This window comes from Tachysurus fulvidraco, chromosome 12, assembly GCF_022655615.1.
Source record: "Tachysurus fulvidraco isolate hzauxx_2018 chromosome 12, HZAU_PFXX_2.0, whole genome shotgun sequence".
NCBI classification, from domain to species: domain Eukaryota; kingdom Metazoa; phylum Chordata; class Actinopteri; order Siluriformes; family Bagridae; genus Tachysurus; species Tachysurus fulvidraco.
In genome coordinates this window covers 22343776-22362676 of record NC_062529.1, presented here as the reverse complement: position 1 = coordinate 22362676, position 18901 = coordinate 22343776, and the positions used below count along the sequence as shown (strand labels likewise).

Sequence of the window (18901 nt, the reverse complement as noted above, 5' to 3'; positions counted from 1 at the left end):
ATTTGAACTTCTTTAAGGTGCCACCGTATTCACTACATTGGACCTGTGGAACGCCTACCATCTAGTCCATATCAAAGAGGGTGATAAATGGAAGACAGCAATCAACAACCCCACTGACCAGTACCTGGTAATGCCATTTGGCCTCACTAATGCACCAGTGGTGTTCTAGGCGCTTGTTAATGACGTCTAATGAGCGCTCAGATGGACCCCAACAGAATCGAGGCTGTTAGGCATTGGCCACACCCCAGGACAGGTAGGCACCGCCAGCAATTAATATCAATTTAATATCATGAAATATCAAGAAATCTTTTGATCGCAAAACAAATTTTTTTCACTGTATAGAAAAAACAAATAAATTGCCCTTGCTCTTCTAATACTTTGGGAGTGTATTTTCATGAACCTTGAATGATAGGTTTAGGTAGTGACTATTGGAAAATAATAAGTTTTTGAAACTATGATTATTTCTCAGGAAACAAGGTGTTATTCATGAGGAGTGCTTTGATCATGAAAAATAAAAATCTCTGTAAAAATAACGTAGTCACAGACATATGCTTTTGACTACATTATTATTAAAGAGTTTTTTGTTTTGTTTTTTTAACAAAAATAGTCAATTTTTAAACACAATTACACCTGCAGGGGTAATTTAGTATATGTGCAACAGCAACAAAACCTAATAACCTAAAACAAATAATGGCCATAAACATTATGTAACCGCCTGGGGTGAGATTATTTATTTAATAGACATAAAAATTATTACCCAAAATTAGTCAACAACACTGGATATATATGCTACCTTCATTTGAAAGAATGCCAAATGCTACCTGACACCCCCCCATTTTCATGATTTTTGCCTAGATGACATACCCACCTAAAAAGTGGTACAGCTCCCATATACTTTGACACACAGAGGACACACTTGGTCTAATTGGAAAGAAGAGAGTCTCTAGTTTCTGAGACAAGTATCAGAGTGATTCTAAGCCTTACTGACACAGAGTTACAGAGGCTAGAATGGAGGATTTTTATTTCCGTCTGAGTTGTTTACCTGATAAACTGATTACATACATTGCTGTATTTAATGATGATAGGTAAACAACAACTGAGGGTCATAGCCACATGTCTTGGCTTTCACCAAAACAAGTGGCATTTTTTCACAACAGACTTCTAGGCAGAGGGGTTCTCTTTGTTATAGGACTTTTGAACTAAGCATGCAGTCTTTTTATACAAAGTTATACAGTAAACAAATAAACAAGAAAAACCTGAACGGACGGATATTAATATTCATATAAAATCCATTTTTGAGTCTTTTGACTTCACTGACACCCTGAGGCGTGAGAGTGTGAAATGTTTGAGAATTGCGCAAAAAAGTTGAAAAAAATTAATATGCGCATTTTCATTGAACAGCCCGAACTCACCAGATGTATCATGTTGCATCTCGTTGGAATCGTCTCCTTATTGGCTAAAGAGCTGTGACGCTCGCGAAACATCAAATTGCTACTGGAGGGAGTCAATTGTCAGTCAAAAGGAGGGTGACCCACATAGCATGGAGAGACCTCATTGGCTTCTTAGCTGGCTATCTCTGCAACACAGGCACTGATTGGCTCATGAGAGGGCTTGTTTGATTCGTTAGACCCTCGACTACAAATCTGACGCATTTTGAAAGTTTTGTAAGCCTCCGATGAGAAGTAGGAGTCGAACAATTGGCGGAAGTGAACCCGTGTATTCAGTTTCCGGTCAGAAACATAATTCTTGTGAGGCGAGCAAAGCGTTTTGGATTAAAAGGCTTACATATTCCAGTTCCTTGGACTCTTGGGGATTTTTACAAGCATTTTTTGTTGTTTTGGAAAATACATTAACATTAGTGACAATGTGAAGAAAGGGAAATTTAAAGACCAGCGTTAAATTACTATAAATCATATTATGCTTTGTGTGAATAAAATACACACTTAATAAAATCCTGGGAGTCTAAGCTTTCAAACAGTATATAATTTAACCGTGTATTTAGAGGATTTAATGCTTAAAAGTTACAATGAAGTTACAATGAAGTTGATGCACTCTCGCCTCCTAGCGGTGGTGGCTCGTTCTCGCGACGGCGACATGATAAGTGGTTAACCCAGCATTTGGATTAAAGGAATAATGTAACTTTTTACCATGTAATATTGAATATTAGATATCTCTACCCCATGTTTATGTTCTAAGCCCCATTTCCCTCTATGATTATTAACCTCAACTCACCACTGATTTTGACTGAGTCCTTCTGTGATGATCCTGATGGTCCGATTGAGTCTTTTGCTACACACAAAATAAAGTTATGTAAAAACACACAAATGCTATTACAACTCCACACCCACAAACACACAAGACATGAATACATGAAAATATTAATGTATAGTTCTTACATTTAGAGTAATCTGTAGTAGAATCCATGTTTCTTCAGCATTAGTCTGTCATTTTATGTTACAGATCAAATAAATGTTCATTTGCACTCTGGAGAAAAAAGAACATGATTTGATATGGTAAATGTTATCAAATGTAAAATATCAAATTGCAAATCAGTTTGCCTATTGTGGGTCTGCTTTGGGATTATATATATAAATATATAGGTATTCTATAACAATTCAATAGACAACTTGTCAGCTTCTTGCTATTAGCTGTAGCTTCTGTATTTTAAATTCCAATTAAAAAAAAATAAAAAAGTATTTAAAAAAATGTTCATATCCTTCAATGTTTCCAAATATTTAGTAGTTTTTTTACTACTGATTTTGGTTGGACAGGACTATATATGCTAAAGGTGATGTCAAGCCTTCAAAAGTAACATTCAGAATTAGCCATCAGCATCCCTTGATCCCTAGTACAGAAACCAATGTGATGTCTTTCCTGTTTACTCTACCAGGAAATCTCTATCTATCTCTATCTACTTTATCTCTCAATACCAAGATTGCCCAGACAGCATGTTTTAACAGTGAACACATTCAGCACATACTGCTTTTCAAATTACAACAGAATGAATGATCTAAAATACATCTGTTGTAAACTGTTAGACAAGCATTTCTTTTGTTTAATTAGTCTAGTGTTTTACAGTAATTTACAATTTTTCAGCACTGGTACGATAAAATATCACATTAACAACAGAACAAATACAATAAAGCTACTTTTGATCTTGCTTAGCTTCACCTGGCAAATTCCATGAGCGTTTTGTCATATATGCTATAAAACTTGTGTAAGATTAAAGGAATTTCTACTTTTTGTCACTCCTACTCTCTTATGTAGTACTAGCACTGTCGATGATTTGTTTACAGAAAAATCAATATATGTAGCTTAGAATGATTGCTGTTGAATGGTTGGATAATATATTTCTGGATTTCCACCAGTTCTAAAGCAAAATCTCTTTATCTGTCTAGTGAATAATATTACAGCAATCCTTATACCTACAGTCAAGTTCTCTATTTTCTAAAGCACACCTTGTTTCATGAAACAATAATGTATAAGGTTTTTAGATGTTCAAGGAAGAAAATATTTGAAGTGCAGAAAGTATTTTCATTGCTTACCACAATAAGTCAATAACAGACTGTTAGGATGACTTCTCATGCCGACGTCTGTGTTATCTGTGTTTTAACTGCTGCTTGTGGTCACTATTTGTAATCCCTGAGATGGGTGTAGAACAGATTTGTAGAGCAGGTTCTGCAAGTGAAAAGCAGACTGAGGTGAAAAGCAGACTGAGGTGAAAAGCAGACTGAGGTGAGGCTCATGTTAATCAAGGCAATTTGCAATACCATAGCATAAACATGATTTAAGAATTTTTCAAAATGCAGATAATAATAATAATAAGCATCTTTGGTAACAAACATTTCTCCACCCTTAAGTACACATGGGTAGGTTAGGGTTAGGGTACACATGGGTGTACTTTTGCTGACAATCAATATGAATATGTGGTAGTTAGAATACAAGTTTCCACTTCTACAGTTAGAGATTTTTACAATACTCAATCATTTCACAGCAGCTTTACAGGAATTATTTACATTCGTTTAAATGGTATGACCTAGATATGGGGATAAAGTGTATTATGCAGCAGAAAACAGGTTAGAAATACACTTTAATATGCAGTAGATTATTATCACATTATCAGTAGATTAAGAATCATTTGTCGAGAGGCTACCATATTTTGAATTAATAAATTTAAATATTTATTTATAATATTATTTATTCCTTAGTGTGTGTATATATATATATATATATATATATATATATATATATATATATATATATATATATATATATATTAAGGAGTTCAGAGAAAAAGGTTTTGGGCATAATATTTCAAACAAATGTATAAACCAAACACACTTTTCCAGCAAAGCATTTCCCAAATGTTAAAAAAAAAAGGTTTTAATTAATAGATATATTTGTGGTAATTTGACCAAGCAAACTATTTGCAGAACCTTTTGATTAATCTTACAGTTTCTGTAAAAGTTGTGGTGCAATGTTCCTCCAATTTTCAAGCAAAAAATGTAAAACTTCATCCACAACAGAGCAGTAATTATAAACTTTTTTCTTCTTCGTTCATTGCATTCCATATATTTAGGGCAGCGTTTTGTGGAATATTCAATTGATGGAATAATTTCTTCATTGTTTTTCACAGGTTTGTACCTAAAAAGAGAAAATTAGCTCACTAATACCACTGTTGGAAAAGCAGCCACTGCTGTACCTTGTAATTGTTCTACTGGATCTCTCAACTCCAACAGTCTGCCATCAGGCCCATACAGAATATATTTGGATCCATCTCAAAAAATGGCCTCCAAACGTTCTCCAAAAGTTGCTGTCTTTCTGTGTAAGATTTGTTTGCTAATTTCACCCTTGTTTTGTCCTGACACTGATTAATGCCATATAATAATTTCTGCAACAGTACTATCCCTCTCTAACCATATGTATTGATCCAGTTTTGAATACTTTGCGCTCCAGTTGTACCTGGTCATTCCTATTAGTAGCTGAAGTGATTCTAGCTGCAGTTTCTTATGTGTTCTTTCTTTTTTCCGCAACTTTTGTCTTTCTCCTGGGACATATTTCATCTCCAGAACCTGGTCTTCTTGTCAAAATTCAAGGGAGAATAAATGGAGCTTGAAATAAATAGATAAAACAAGCTAAGCTGCTTTAGTCTTACTGGAAAAAAACACTAACTCACACAAGTTCAACGCAATACGTACAACAGGTTTGTCTCTGTTTTTGTCTCATTTCTCCACCTCATTGTGGTCAAAACAAATCTACACCCATGTAATTTAAAGGTATGTTCTTATAGAAAATCTTTTATCAAGAAAGTAAGCAAGAATTATTGGAATGGAACGGGGAACCGAAAGTTAAAACCTCTGAGGTGCCACCTGGCAATGCGCAATGTTTTTTTAATACTTTTACTATTTTGGTAAACAAGTTAAAGGTCATTCTTACCATGTTTTTAATAGTGAATTGTGAAGAAACACATGTGCAAAATGTAGGTACTACACAAAAATGATATAAAACAATATTTAATATTTATTCAAGTTTCCATGCATGTACACATGCATATGCGTTGAATTTCGTAAAACACCATGAAAATAAGCTCATGTTATTGGATCTCTTTTGGAATGTCTCACCAATAACATATACTCCTGGCACTGATGGTCCAAACAGATCTGGCCAGATATGTTTGATGGACAAATGAATAATGGGAAATACTAGTGATTTGTAGGGCTATGTGACATTCTGCAGTGATAGCTCAAAAAAAGAATTAATATGCTTTTGTCTCCATCACAACAAGCTTACACTCCAAAGGTAGGTTTACTATCATTTAGGCTGGGGCAGGATGGCAGGATTTACTCATTATCAACTATTCAACTCTACATTTGTCCTACCCCATCTTATTTCCATGAAGACTTAAGCTTAATGATCACAGTCTTTTACAACCTCAGGAAAAGAGGTCACAATCTTTCTCCAGACTACCCTATGAAGGATTATACCAACGTGGCCTCAAGGCCTTTCCATGGAGGTATTATAGGAAGCCTCTTGAATCTTAATGTATATAATGTGTTTTGCATCTCCATTGACTATGGTCACTTTCAATGTTATGTTAATGTCATTTCTGTCATTTTTTGTATATATTTTGTTATATTTGTTTGTTTGTATAAAATAAATTAATCTGACCGCCCCATAAAATACCTTTTTCCTCACACAACCCACACTCTAAAAAATGATTCATGGGGTTAGTTTGTAAAACTTAAAATAAACAATATTTTCAGCATAAAATAATTAAGTTTGTAATATGTACTTGTATTGGTGAGTTGATAACTCATTTTAATAAGTCTTTCAAAATTAAAATAATGAATACTGTCTTAACTTAATTATATATCGATTTTGAACACACACTTTTACCTTCTCGTAACAACAGAAAAATATTAAGTTAGTGAAACTTGTATATCTAGTGAGCATCCTTTAAATGCTGAGTAAAGGCGAAATTTGCCCGGACGTGTTTTTCTGCCAGAGAAGGACTACTAGGAGCCGGAGAAACAGGAGAATCGAGGCTATATAGGTAAGTTAATATTTTTGCTTTGTTTTAATCTCAGCAGCTACCAACTGTATGCACAAAAAATCGTTGACTTAAGTAAAGTTGTCCGCAGGTTCACAGATTCGAGTTTCCCGAGTCAATAACTCCTGAGCTAAACGCTACACCTCTTTTCTCTCGTAGTAATGTAGTGAGGCGGCTACAACCGCGTTTTCCTCAAAATCAGCTTTCCTCCACGGTGGACAAAATACATATAAACCTAAATATGAAACAAAATGAATGCGGCAAACTTTACTTAAGTAAATCGTTGTTGTCACACACTAAACTGAAAAGACAGTTTGAGCTAAGCTAATTCATCGATTCTAAAGTTAATAGACGTTTAGCTAGCTAGTGTGTTCAAAATAGGCATTATGTTTTGTTTTACAGTGGCAGCTAAATGATGTTAATTGATATCGAACATGTTTAGTGTCGTCCGAATTTAAAGTTTACACTGGGTTGATTAAGACTTACACACACACACACACACACACACACACACACACACACACACACACACACATATATATGCATACATGCATATACATACCTGCATACATACATACATACATACATACATACATACATACATACATACATACATACATAAACCTGTAACAAGTTAAATAGTTAACTAATAAGCAAGTTAATTTAAGCACAATACCTAACATGACAATGTGTGTGCACGCCATCTTTATCTGCTGTGACGTTTTCACAGTTGATCCACCTTGTAACCTTGTAAACCTTGAGCTTTTTGTAAATTTGCCATTACAACATTTGAGTTTTTATTTTTCTTTCATATACAATCTGCAGCATTATGTTTGATGGTTAGGCAGCTGACATTTCTTTAAGTTTGCAATTTTTCATGTGTAGTAAGTTTTAACTCCTAAGATTTAACTCATGTGTCTAATGTCCTGTTCCTTTCCTTGACTTAAAACACTGACATAGATTTTGATCTACTTAGGATGATGAGGTGGCACAAATTTTGACCCAGCCAACGCCAGTATTATTATTGAGGGAACAGAAGTCCTGCAAGACCTGGATGTATCCAGAGCCTGTGCCCTGCTAGGGCTAGTATATGCTCTCAACCTCAGCTACCCAAAGGAACTAAAAAATACTTTTGAGGTGTTTCAGAAAATAATTCTTGAGCTGGATGGTCTGAAAGCTAGGCCGAAGGTAATGTCTTTAAACAATAAACTGTTGTATTCCTGAAATGTTACATGTAAAAGTTTTGTTGTGCATACACATACAGAAGCTGTAATTTTGACAATTTTTTACATGAAGGTTACAGTGTTGTATTTGTTTGAGACTTTATGGCGGCTGTAGTTTATGTGATGAAGGTAAAATTTAATACTTTGCAAAAAATAAAACAAAAGGAAGAAAACTTTTAGTTTCAGCTAGGTGGACCCAATAAGCTGGCAATTGTGTCTGTTGTAGGAATTCATTTTCCACGTTCCCTGTGATTTATTGTTATTATTTTATTTTATTTTATTCTGATATGTACCTACCAGAAAAATACTTGATTCTTTACTTGACTTTACTTGAAAAAATACTTTAGTCCTGGATAATTATCTTTTTGTCAAAGCATTGTTTTGTCAAAGCACTCTTCTTGTACATAAGTTGACATTGGTTTTATAATAAACCAGTTTCATCATAAAACTGGAATTGCTGTGTTATTTCTCCTGACTGAAGTGAAATAAGTTACTTGTACTCAAAAAAATTAAGGTAACAATTTGCATGAACATATCTAAGTAGAGTGGAATCAAAATAAAGAAGTTAGAATAGCTTAAATGATGTAATTTGACCACTTAATATCACCAAAACTTTGAAATTAAAATTAAGTTGTTTCAACTTAATTAAGCTCTTAGAGGTTAAGTCAAATCATGTTGGTTGTACTAAACAAGTTGAGTTAGTCTAACTATAAAAGGTACATGATATCTACTTAATAATGACTGAGTTGAAGCTACTTAAAAAGATGCATGCAAATTGTTACCTTAATTTTTTTAAGTTGAGCCAGCGTTTTATTTTTTAGAGTGCAAGACACTACAGGACACAGAATGAGAAGTAATAGCAGTAGATGTCTCTTGTTTTGCTTTGCATGCCTTAGTCACCTCTGGCTTGTTTATTAGAGATTTGAATTTACACTTAGAATCATGCTTCTTTCTGACAGAATTTACTTCGAAGTGATATACAAATGCAACCAAAATGAAATAAAGAATTATGCTCTCTATGACTATGAAGATGTTTCATTACACCTGAAAAGCCACCCTTATTCTTGCACTGTTTACACATGCAATAAATCATTAACCATACATAAATACATCAATTTGCACTTAAATTATCTAAATGATAATGTTAAGTGTCATTAAATATATTTGTTTTTATGAACTGCTATAATTTACAGGAGAACCATTCTTTCATGGAGAAGACAATAGAAGGCTATAATTATGATTATGAGATTATTTTCTATTTGTGTCTCTGTCAGTCATATAAGGTGAGCCCAGATGTTAATCTGTCATACAACATTATAATATTGTTAATGGTGATAGAAGTAGACACCAAGCAACCATTTAAAACAAGTTTTGTGAGCAATATACACCCCCTACCAACTTTACATATACTGTACAATCCATATTACCCTTTTTTTGTGATTTAATAGCTGTGAGTGTGTCAGGACATTCATAAAAACCCTGAAAAAACCCTTTACACTGCAACATTAACTAAGCATAGTTTTTGATAGATTCTAGAAAAGTCACACAATTGTAAAAAGAGAAAAAAAACCAACGATCCCAATCTAATTTAAAACTTTAATGAAACATAAACAAGTTCATTTCTTTTTTTGAAGATATTGAAATGGTACTTGGCACTGTACCAAAAAATGTGCAAATTCACGTACAACAAGTTTACCACTCCCTTCGTGTGTAGATCATTATCATTTCTTTGTCTGAATGCACCTCCATTGTTGATAATCTTCAACTCCATGTCAACTTAAGACTCTTCAATTCAATTCAAGTTTATTTGTATAGCGCTTTTTACAATGGGCTTCGTCTCAAAGCAGCTTTACGGAACATAAACATAGAACAGAAGTTAAACATAAGGAGAAAAAAGAATTAATATAGTAAAAAATTAAGATATATATAGTTCACAATGTGTATTTATTTATTTATTTATTTATTTATTTATTTATTTATTTATTTATCCTCAATGAGCAAGTCTGAGGGGACTCAGGCAGCAGTGGCAAGGAAAAACTCCCTTAAATTGGTAAGGAAGAAACCTTGAGAGGAACCAGACTCAAAGGGGAACCCATCCTCATATGGGTGACACTGGGGGTGAGATTACAAATATACAGTCAAACAAGTGTTGAATTGGTGCAAAGATCACATGGAGTTCAGATCTCCTCTTGGTATCATAGAGTCCAACTGGAGCTGGTAGATCTGTAGATGTCTCAGGATTTTCATAGAGTCAGCCTCATCTCAGTGGAGGTCCAAAATCTTCATTGCATGGAAGACAATCGGAGCTGGTACAATGTCTGGATGCCTCGGGATGGGTAGAAAGAGAGAAGCAGTGTAGGGGGATTAACATATTTGCTGTTCATAAAAAAGGTGCAAGTATTGTGCTTTGGGTGTAAGCGATCTAATGTTCAGAAGCCCAAACTTTAGGAACTGTTTTTGTTTGTTTCTATGGCATTTTTCTGGTCTAATTACAGTAAGATAATTTCGAGAACTTCTCACGTATTTACTTTTTGATCTCACTGCTTGGGGAACAGACACAGTTTCTATAGGGTGAACTATGTGTGCATTTGTGTCAATGTGTTGAGGTGAAGGATGACTATTGAAATTTAAATTTAAGGAGTAGTTTACCAGTCAGAAAGTGTGCAGCGCCCTGGAGATGTGGTCTGAGAGGATATCCTCTCCAACTCTGCTGGGGTGCAGGCCTCTTATTCACACTTTCAGACACAGGGCCTTTATAATGTGCAGTTAAAGAATTTATAATAATTGATCATTATTATATAATTCTACTATCTGGTTCCACTCAAAATTCTAGTGTGTGTTTGTTTCTGTGTGGCAGTGGGAGCTCAAGTGGCTAAGGCTCTGGGTTGTTGAATGGATGATCAGGGTTCAAGCAACAGCATAGCTAATCTGGGGCTGTTGGGCCCATGAACAAGGCTTTTATCCCTCGCTGTATCATGGCTGACCCTGTGTCGGGATACGCAAAGAAAGAATTTCACTGTGCTGTAATGTATATGTGACAAATATTTGTTTGCTAATTTCACCCTTGTTTATTCCTGACACTGACTAATGCCATATAATATTTTCTCCCACAGTACTATTCCGCTCTAACCATATTCATTGATCCAGTTTTGAATAGTTTGGGTTCTAGTTGTACCTGGTCATTCCTATTATTTGAAGTGATTCTAGCTGCAGTTTCTTATGTGTTCTTTCTTTTTTCCACCATACTTTTGTCTTTCTCTGGGGACATATTTCTTCTCCAAAAACTGGTCTTCTTGTCAAAAATCAACTGGGAATAAATGGAGCTCGAAATAAATAGATAAAACAAGCTAAGCTGCTTTAGTCTTACTGGAAAAAAACACTAATTCGCACAAGTTCAACGCAATACGTACAACAGGTTTGTCTATGTTTTTTGTCTCATTTCTCCACCTCATTGTTGTCAAAACAAATCTACACCCATGTAATTTAAAGGTATGTTCTTATAGAAAATCTTTCATCAAGAAAGTAAGCAAGAATTACTGGAATGGAACGGGGAACCAAAAGTTAAAACCTCTGAGGTGCCACCTGGCAATGCGCAATGTTTTTTTAATACTTTTACTATTTTGGTAAACAAGCTAAAGGTCATTCTTACCATGTTTTTAATAGTGAATTGTGAAGAAACACATGTGCAAAATGTAGGTACTACACAAAAATGATATAAAACAATATTTAATATTTATTCAAGTTTCCATGCATGTACACATGCATATGCATTGAATTTTGTAAATAACCATGAAAATAAGCTCATGTCATTGGATCTCTTTTGGAATGTCTCACCAATAACATATACTCCTGGCACTGATGGTCCAATCAGATCTGGCCAGATATGTTTGATGGACAAATGAATAATGGGAAATACTAGTGATTTGTAGGGCTATGTGACATTCTGCAGTGATAGCTCAAAAAAAGAATTAATATGCATTTGCCTCCATCACAACAAGCTTACACTCCAAAGGTAGGTTTACTATCATTTAGGCTGGGGCAGGATGGCAGGATTTACTCATTATCAACTATTCAACTCTACATTTGTCCTACCCCATCTTATTTCCATGAAGACTTAAGCTTAATGATCACAGTCTTTTAAAACCTCAGGAAAAGAGGTCACAATCTTTCTACAGACTACCATATGAAGGATTATACCAACGTGGCCTCAAGGCCTTTCCATGGAGGTATTATAGGATGCCTCTTGAATCTCTCTCATCTCACTCATCTCACTCATTTTCTACCGCTTTATCCGAACTTCTCGGGTCACGGGGAGCCTGTGCCTATCTCAGGCGTCATCGGGCATCGAGGCAGGATACACCCTGGACGGAGTCCTCTTGAATCTTAATGTATATAATGTGTTGAGCATCTCCATTAACTATGGTCACTTTCAACCATCCCAATGTAATTCTATTTAAAATTTTAATGAAACATGAACAAGTTTGTTTCTTTTTTTATGATTATATAAATGGTAATTGTCAGTTATGGTAGACAAGTCATTGTTCAGATGAAACCCAGGTACAGTAGACTTGATGTGGCAATATGGAATGATACAGAAAATGACTGCCTTTAAACACCAGTTTGTTGTTGTGAAAGTCAAAAATAATATTTCTCAGCTCTCATTTCTGTCATTTTTTGTATATATTTTGTTATATTTGTTTGTTTGTTTGCCAAATTCACTGTTTCTATTTTAAGAAATGCATGAAGAAGATGTTGCAATAAAATAAATTAATCTGACATCCCCATAACCTACCTCCGTTTCCTCACACAACCCAACACACTACAGGACATAGAATGAGAAGTAATTGCAGTAGATGTCTCTTGTTTTGCTTTGCATGCCATAGTCATCTCTGGCTTGTTTATTAGAGATTTGAATTTACACTTAGAATCATGCTTCTTTCTGAAAGAATTTACTTCTAAGTGAATATATAAATGCAACCAAAATGAAATAAAGAATGATGCTCTCTAAGACTATGAAGATGTTTCATTACACCTGAAAAGCCACCCTTAGTCTTGCACTGTTTACACATGCAATAAATCATTAACCATACATAAATACATCAATTTGTACTTAAATTATCTAAATGATAATGTTAAGTGTCATTATATATATTTGTTTTTATGAACTGCTATTATTTACAGGAGAACCATTCTTTCATGGAGAAGACAATAGAAGGCTGTAATTATGATTATGAGATTATTTTCTATTTGTGTCTCTGTCAGTCATATAAGGTGAGCCCAGATGTTAATCTGTAATACAACATTATAATATTGTTAGTGGTGATAGAAGCAGACACCAAGCAACCATTTAAAACAAGTTTTGTGAGCAATATACACCCCCTGCCAACTTTACATATACTGTACAATCCATATTACCCTTTTTTGTGATTTAATAGCTGTGAGTGAGTCAGGACATTCATAAAAACCCTGAAAAAACCCTTTACACTGCAACATTAACTCTGCATAGTTTTTGATAGATTCTAGATAAGTCACACAATTGAAAAAAAAAAAGGAAAAAAAAATCTCGGAGGCAGATGCAAATGCAGATAGAGCAGGTTTTATTAAAGATAGTATCAAACAATCCAAAACAATAATTTGGCTAATTTGATATCTAATAAACAGGCAGAGGCCAAGTGATCTACAAATAAAGTGAAAACAGGAAACACAAATGCAGGTCAAAATCTAAAGAACTAAACATGAATGGAGACAAATCAGTTGCACCAACCAGATCTAGCCAGATGCTTAGATGACAAATGAATAATGGGACATGGTAGTAGTTTGTGTGTTTGTATCCTTCGAGTTTCATGCCTCTCTCAATGTTTAAATTATACTGTTTTTATTTTCTCGTTTTGGTTAATATTTTATGCTGTCGCTTTTGTTTATTACATTTTTTACTTTAATACAACGGTTAATTTTATTCTTCTTCTTCAGGAGATCTTTTTGTTTCCTGACTTCAAACAGCTAACATAATATTTTTAATATTATATCTTTTTATATATTACGATCTGTCATTTCTTGCAGCATAGCACATAGTTTAAGAACAGGCCTAGTTAATCTGTGACAATCCAGAGCCAGGGCTAGGAGCAGGCTAATCCAACCATCTGCTAGCTGCAATGTGTTTCCCAAGCTAAACAAAAATCTTCTGAATTCCTTTGTGAATTTGCAAGTTTGGATTTCAAACCTAGTTGCTTCTTAGACAAAGCATTACTTATGGGAGACTTTCATATTTATTTTGATAAGATAGAAGATCCCCTGAGAACATCAGTTGTTTCCATTTTAGATTCAGAAGGGGTTAATCAGAAAGTAATAAGACCCACTTATTTGAGGTCACACTCTTGATCTTGATCATGATTCTCATTCTTAAATATAGAAAATATAGTCACACTGCCTCAGTTGGAAGCTATTTCAGTTTAAAATGCATAACAATCCATATTACCCTTTTTTGGTGAATTAATAGCTGTGAATGAGTCAGGACATTCATAAAAACCCTGCAAAAACCCTTTACACTGCAACATTAACTCTGCTTAGTTTTTGATAGGAAATGTGTCCAAACTAATCATTGGTGCAACCAGATCTAGCCAGATGCCCTCACTATCTGCTGCAGGGTCTTGTGATCCGAGATGGTGCAGTTCCCAAACCAGACAGCCATGCAGCTGCTAAGAATGTGCTCATTGTTCCATTCTGTAAAACATAGTCAGGATGGGGGAGGGAGATGTGCCTTTCTCAGCCTTTGTAAACAGAAGTAGAGATGCTGCTGGGCTTTTTTGGTGATGGAGCTGGTGTTGATGGACCAGGTGAAGTTCTCCGCTAGATGAACATGAAGAAATTTGGTGCTCTTGATGTTCTCTACAGATGATCCGTCAATGTTCAGCAAAAAGTGGTCGCTCCGTTCTCTCTTGAAGTCAACAACTCAACTTTGTTTTATCAACATTCAGAGACAGGTTGTTGGCTCTAGACCAGGCAGTTAGCTGTTGCACCTCATCTCTGTATGCTGATTTATCCTTCTTTCTGATGAAACCCACCATGGTCGTGTTATCTGCGAACTTGGTGATATGGTTTGATCTGTGCATAGCTGCACAGTTGTGAGTCACCAAGGTAAACAGCAGTGTGCTGAGCACACAGCCATGAGGGGCTCCAGTGCTGTGTGGTGGTGCTGGTGATGCTGTTCCCGATCCTGACTGACTGAGGTCTCCTAGTCAGGAAGTCCAGGATACAGTGGCAGTGGCAGGATACAGTGGCAGACTGACTGAGGTCTCCTAGTCAGGAAGTCCAGGATATAGTCCCAGCAGACTCAGCTTCTCAATCAGGTGCTGCGGTATGATTGCTTCGAATGCTGAACTAAAGTCTATGAACATCATTTGTATGTAAGTGTCTTTATTGTCGATAGTTATTGAGGCAGGACACTGTAGACTTCTTTGGGACGGGGATGATGGTGGATGTCTTGAGGCACGTAGGAACAACAGCGCTGCACAGAAAAATGTTGAGGATGTCAGTGAAGACATCCACTAGCTGTTCTGCACATTCCCTGAGCACACTGCCAGGAATGTTTGGTTCAGCAGCCTTCCATGGGTTAACTCTGCATAGAGTTCTCCTCACATCGACCTGATTGTTGGGGGGAGGGATGGTCTTACTTGCCACTATGTTGTTCTGCACCTCAAACCAAGTGTAGAAGTCATTCAGGGCATCTGGGAGGGAGGCATCACTATCACAGTCACGTGAAGCTGTCTTGTAGTTTGTGATCACCTGTATGCCCTGCCACATGCGCCGGGGGTCTCTGCTATCATGGAAGTGGCTGTGGATTGTCTGGGCATGTGCACGCTTTGCTACTCTGATGGCTCAGGACAGTTTGTCCCTTGCTGTTCTTAGGGCAGCCCTGTTCTGAAGGCTGGGTCTCTTTTCTTCAGCAGCACATGCACTTTAACAGTCATCCATGGCTTCTGGTTGGAGCGTGTGTTGATGGTCTTGTAGACGGTCAGATCAGATGTAGATGTAGCTGGTCAGCTGGCCATGTACTCCTCCAAGTTGACGGAGTCGCCGTTGGTTGCAGCCACACTGAAGATGAATTATACAGAGTAATATCCATTGAGACCAAAACACAACAACGGAATCGGAAACACCCGATTGGTGCGCGTAATGAACAGCTGATTATCAGCTGATGCAGCTTGATGACGTGGCCTGCCTGAACTAATGCAATGCTTGAGTTCAGTCAGGACCACTTTGTCAAATTAAGGTTTATTAAGTGCTATGCACACACTTAGTGTTGGCGGTATGGCTCTGTTCTTAAAATTTAAAAATTAAAATGCACCAGTCCATGCGCACGTGCCTAGAATAAAACAGACCCCCAAAACAAACCATATGCCAAAGAGGGGACCCCCAACATAACTGATGTGGTAGGAAGCTGTACATCTGGGGCTAATCGGAGACAAGGGGAAGCATCACCCTGGGCTGAGCAAAAGGCGGCATATTTGCAACAAGCATAGTAGAATCTAAGTGTAAGGTCGTAGAAATGGGGAAACTTAATACACCCCTGCAGCACAATGTCATGTTGTATATCCACTAAACTATAATGATAAAAGGTAGGGGAAGAATGTGCCCTGTAGAGACTCTGGTTACTCATGAGCTTGATATTCTGACATACATTTTATCTGGAGCTAATCGGAGATCAGGGGAAGCGTCCCCCTGGGCTGAGCAAAAGGTGGCATATTTGCAACAAGCATGTTGCCGGAGTGAGTTAAAGCTAAGTGGATCATAAAGGGGGAAGCTTAATACACCCCGGCAGCAGCAATATGACAAAAACATGTTGTATATCCACTAATCTATAGTGAAAACAGTAGGGGAAGCATACGCCCTATTGAAAAACTCTGGTTGCTTGTGAAGCTTCATACTCAAACATACGGATTAGTGAAAAAACAAAACAACAACACAAAACAGAAAAAAAGAACACACATCAAAGGATGACAGATCGTAATCAAATAGAGTCCATGATTTTTTGCACATCTAACATGTCCTTAATTCCTAGAGAAACGTAAAGTTTGGATGCTGCGGAAGACCATCCTCCCAGACTGTGGAAATCATTGTAACTGAGGCTGCTGTTGTAGCTGCTCAGATGCAAAAGGAGTCAGATGTGTAGAGCACTGGTGAGAGGCCGCAGGATTGGCAGGCCAAGCGTAGATGAGCGGCAAACCAGGATCTCAATCATAAACTTTTAATGTGGATTTGGCTAAACTTGATCTCATATACTGAGAAGCTGCGGAAAGGTAAGACTGCAGAGTGGTGCTTAGTCAAGAACAGTCAGGGCGAATTCTGGGCAAGGCAGGTTTGAAGGAGAGGAATCTGGGCACGGTTTAAGAGTAGACAATTCTTTTGGCCAAGCTCTTTCGATCCACTGATTATTAAAAAATTCTCCAAATCCTCTCAAAGGAGAGGCGTCAGTAAAGAATTTGAGTGCAATGGAAGTCTCTACTGCATCATTGTAAAAAAAAAAGAAATTACATTCCATCCTTCGCATAAGAGGGACCAGAAATGCAGTTCGGATTTGCAACCTGAATCTAACTTAATAGAATCGTGCAGATTCTCGACCGTTTTTGAGATATCACGGAGTCTAGAAATGATCCGCTTAGCAAAATTTAAGTTATAAAAGTTAAAAAGTTATTTTTTTTGTAATGGAGTTGCGTTTCCTAGGACACGCTGGAGGGACTATGTCTCTTGGCTGGCCTGGGAACGCCTGGGTATTCCCCCGGAAGAGCTGGAGGAAGTGTCTGGGGAGAGGGAAGTCTGGGCATCCCTGCTTAGTCTGCTGCCCCCGCGACCCGGTCCTGGATAAAGCGGTAGAAGATGGATGGATGGATGGATGGAGTTGCGTTTCAAGGTATCTTTCATGACTTCCCTAATGCGATTGAGTTTATCGAGGGGCAATGAAGCTTGCATGAGATTGCTGTCTAGATTAATTCTAAGGAATTCTAACGTACTTGATGAACCCACTGTTTTTTCATCTGAGAGAGGGATACCTAGCTTTTTGAAAGTTTCCTTGTGGTTGTGAATTTGGGTAGTCTACAACAAGAAAACCGTCTAATAGGTGAAGGATGAATGGCAGCTTGCGATTATTTAAAAGAATCCAGCAAAGCGCTTCTGATAAAGTATCAAAGATACGAGGGCTACTACGAAAGCCGAATGTGAGTCAGACGGAAAAGTACATTTTATTAAGCCATTTTACTCCATGTCAGGTGCCATTGGGATGGATGAAGCGGAATAATTTTAAAAGCATCTATAAGCATCTTTGCCCAGCCATGCCCCTTTTCCGACTGTTTTAATGAACTAGATAGCATTGTCAACTGAAGCATAAAACATTGAAAAATTAGGGAGAGGTGTTTATGCTTAGAATGTGTTCGTTGTTATGAGGAGTTGACGAGTCTATGATTAGACGTTTTTTCCCGAATACTTCCTTGTCGATACACCTAGAGGGTTAATCCTAAAGACTGAAAAGAGGGAATTGTCAAAGGGGCCGATCATGTATCCTTTATCGACCTCTCTAGCCAGAAGACTATCGACTACTTCAGGTTCCTTGAGAGCAGACTGTAGATTGTTCCAAATGTAAGATTTAAGGGGAAGCATTGTTAAACCAGCCAAGAAACCTTGAACAAGCCCGGTAATCAAATAATGTACAAAACAGCGATTAGGATGCTTCTTTAATGCTTTGTCAAGTTCGGGAACATTGGCAGGCGTTGGCTTTATTTTTTCTTTTTGGAAGGAGCGTGCATTCTCCGGGGACATACGAACTTTAGATGCCCGTCTGTGCAATAACTCCAAGCATGGATAAATTTACAATTATGAAACCTGCACACACTTTCATTCAAATTGTAACACATAGGAGTATGAATCATGGGTTTAACCTTTTCTTCATCATTGGCTTTAGGTATGCGGCCTGCACAGAGAAGGAGTGTGCATTAACACTAGATTTACTTTTTTATTTTCTGGTGCGGGTCCCAAGTAGTGTTAATTTCGTCACCTATTTTTAATTTAGTCTTAGTCTTGTGCCAAATGTCCTTGTTAGTTTTAGTCATATTTAGTCATTCACATATCTTTTTTCAAG

General features: G+C 36.8%; 1 pseudogene; it reads right to left on the bottom strand.

Annotated features, from left to right (window-relative positions):
* LOC125146032 overlaps window positions 1–18901 on the bottom strand; it is a 32011-nt pseudogene that overhangs the window by 7778 nt on the left and 5332 nt on the right.